Raw genomic sequence first — 3,418 nt, forward strand, 5'->3', positions numbered from 1 at the left:
ATAGATTTGGCTCACAAACGCCTCTTTAGATGGTCGGAACTTTTTAATGAATCTGTAGACAAATTTCTTAAATATATTTTATATCAAAATATATTCGAAAGACTAATAAACTTAAACTCTCTTAAACATTTGCTACTCCTGGCCAGTTTACTAAGCTCTCATCCTCTGACGAATCGTTGAACCAGAACTCGTTGTACTCATTTTACCACGTTTTTTATAAACTTGCTTTCTTTTTTACTTCATTTTAATTAGAACAAATTTACATAAATATGCATAAGCACACTATTTAGTTTGCTCGATTTGTAAACAAAGCTTCTCAGCGGTGAAAAATATACTATTGTGAACAACCTAAACGAGCGAAATTCACAATAGCGCTATTCTTCATCGAATGAGCGCCATAATACCAAATGAAAATTCGTTCGCTCAGCACTTTCGACCACAGTCGAAAATCGAATGCAACTCATAATAGGGGCCAATGTTTTAGATCATGGATTATATTCGAACTAAAAAATAGGTATTAAAATTTAACGACTACACAGGTAAACAATTTTAGAAAACGTTTTTGGAGTCGAAGCAAACTGATATATTCACGAAAATTATAAGACATAAATGAAAACAATCCAAAAAGAAAAGCATTGCCCACTTTTGTCAAGCGCCTCAGCAAAATGTTTCATAAGGCCCTGCTTTATGTACAAGGGGGGCGATGTAGTATCGTTATCTCTTGAAATCAAAAATGTATTTCAATATTTTGCTTACCCAACTCCATCGTCTCACGTACGATAAACCATTTATAATTTTTTATAAGAGATATGATTTGTCGAGCAATTAATCAATTTATAATATTATTTAAGATTTGGTTTTTGCATTTTTGATTTGACTAATTAAAAATCGCGCAACCCTGAATAAAATATGTATGCAGTGCTCAGTGCACCATGTCGCATAGTGTTTCGACTATATGGAGGCAGGTGGAAATAATAGTTAACCTGCACCGATTTCGCTCAAGCTTGACATGTCCTTTAAACTAGCTTAGGAAAATGGAATTATTAAATTTGGTAAGGATGGGACCATTGCCACGCCCTCCACTCTTCCACTCAACTCCGATTTGGATGAAATTTAGTTTGTACTCTCTCTATTATATGAAACCCCTAAATATAAAATATGGGGAAGATTGGATCACTATAACGTCTACAACTCGAATAAAATATGGGCCCAGTCATTAAACGCGGGGCAATATTGGTTAATTTTTGGTTCCTGCTTTCCACTCTAAGAAAACAAATGTTATACTTAAAAATTACAAAGGTGTTAATATTCTCTTTTCGCCCAATGTTTGGTGTGATTTGTCCTTTGTTCAAAAAATTCTTAGTCAGAATCGCGCCGATTCCAGTATTTTTATTGGAAATGTACCCTTCGTGGAGAAGGAGGTGGGTAAATGATGTGAAATTTTGTATTTATGACTTCTACTTTTCCCTCTTTAAGCCCAACCGGTTTATTTTATTAACTGTCACCTTGACTTTTCCACCTGCCCCCTATCTCGGAACCCTAATTAGATGAGTGAGCCGGAACTGTTACATTGTAAATGTAAATAGGTATAATTAGCATCTATCACAGATGCTCGACGAGCTCTTGCAAATACAGTCCATGAAATAAGAATAAGAAAACATTTTCATTTTACTTATTTAATTAACTTTTTACTGTAATTTTTACACTTTTTTCGTGGCCACACAACAGAAATGTGGTTCAAAAATTAAGCGTAATAACAAACTTCTACCTTTTTTAAATATTGCTGTTTTTCACAATAATTTTTCATTAAAAAATGGCCTCCAACAAAGATGCGAAAGAGAAATTACATACATAGATATATATTTAAGCAATGACATGACTATTTTTTAATGCCCAAATTTGCAAAAATAACCTTGGAAAAGTTTTAGTGCTGGAAGCGAAGTATTTTTCGTACAAATCAAAGAAAACTTACTCAAAAACAGGAGAAGGGTTGCAAAGCGTAAATGCAGCTAAAGTAAAAATTTCGTACAAAATCCATTTTATGAAGCAGTATTTTGGCAAATTTGTGCACGTAAGCGGAAAATACACGCAAGCGAATAGCCAGCTAAACGGAATATACTGTAATATGTACCAATACATAAATATTTAGTATTACTAGAATTTTCAAAAGAAACAGCTGTTTATGAAGAGTACATAAAATGTTGTTGATTTGAATGAAATGCAAGTGGTTTGCTTATGAACTTTACGCTTATGAACTTTGCAATAAAAATTATTATTTAACTATTAAAATTTAACTCCTATTTTTCCGTTATTTTTGATTTTCGTATTTTCGATATTATAGCAGATTCAATTTTTTAGATCATAAAAGATTTAAATGGTTATAAAAACAAAAAATAACAATTAAATTTGACCGAAAACTTAAAAATTTAATTTTAACGATTATTGTTGATCGAAAATATTAAAATCAAAAATTAAGGGTTTTGGAATGATCAAAAAATACATAATCTTGATATGTAACGGTTATTGTCGGATCCTGCGTTGCACTCTTTCCTTCATATACCCAACATAATAGGGGTATTCTCGAAGTCTTGCACGATGCACGGATTGCACGAAATGCAAAAATACTATTCCAAATTTCGAAGAGTACGAGAACACCCCATTGCAAAGTGGTAGCATGCATGGGGAGCAAGCAGCGAAATTATGTATCAGATACAATAACAAGAGACAGCAAAAAAAAATTAAGTGAGCGAGATGAGAGGAATGAGAGAAATATGTAGCAATTCCAACAACAAAACAACTAGCACAGGGTCGCTATTATCTTGCTATGCTATTTTGCAAAATATATACATGGGTTTCGACGTTGCATATTTTGCAGCGATAGGAAATGTTGTTTCCCATGAATTTTCTTGTTGTGTTTGCAATTTATGCAATCCGTGCAATCCGTGCTACGTGCAATGGCTTTGCAAGATTTGGAGAATACCCCTAATATGTTATCGTATTGAGACTAGCGGCTGCTTAAGTGTATGCGTTTGGTTATTACTTTGGAGGGTATCATTTTCCAGATTCTCGATCGAGACAATAATCGTTCTCCAAGGTGTGCAAGTGGAAGCCTACTTATTTGTCGAGAATGATTTAGCACATTATATGCTCTGATATTTCCTCCACCAGCCCGCAGAACTTGCAGTCTATCCGAACAGGAAGTCCCATTTTGCAAAGGTGACACCTACTATGTAATCAGGTATCCAGCGATAGTTCCTAAACCCTTGCGGTTAAAGTTGAGCTATCTTTCAGAGACTCCACGTCCTTTGACATACGCCAGTGGAAGGCCAACTTCTTAGGAGCTCTGCCATGTTTCCCTTGGATGGGCCACATAAAGGCTCAGAGCCATTCGGGCCTCGTTGGGCTACTACTCGATATA

This window comes from Rhagoletis pomonella, unplaced genomic scaffold (genome assembly GCF_013731165.1).
Source record: "Rhagoletis pomonella isolate Grant_MI unplaced genomic scaffold, Rhpom_1.0 Rhpom_scaffold_00011, whole genome shotgun sequence".
NCBI classification, from domain to species: Eukaryota; Metazoa; Arthropoda; class Insecta; order Diptera; family Tephritidae; genus Rhagoletis; species Rhagoletis pomonella.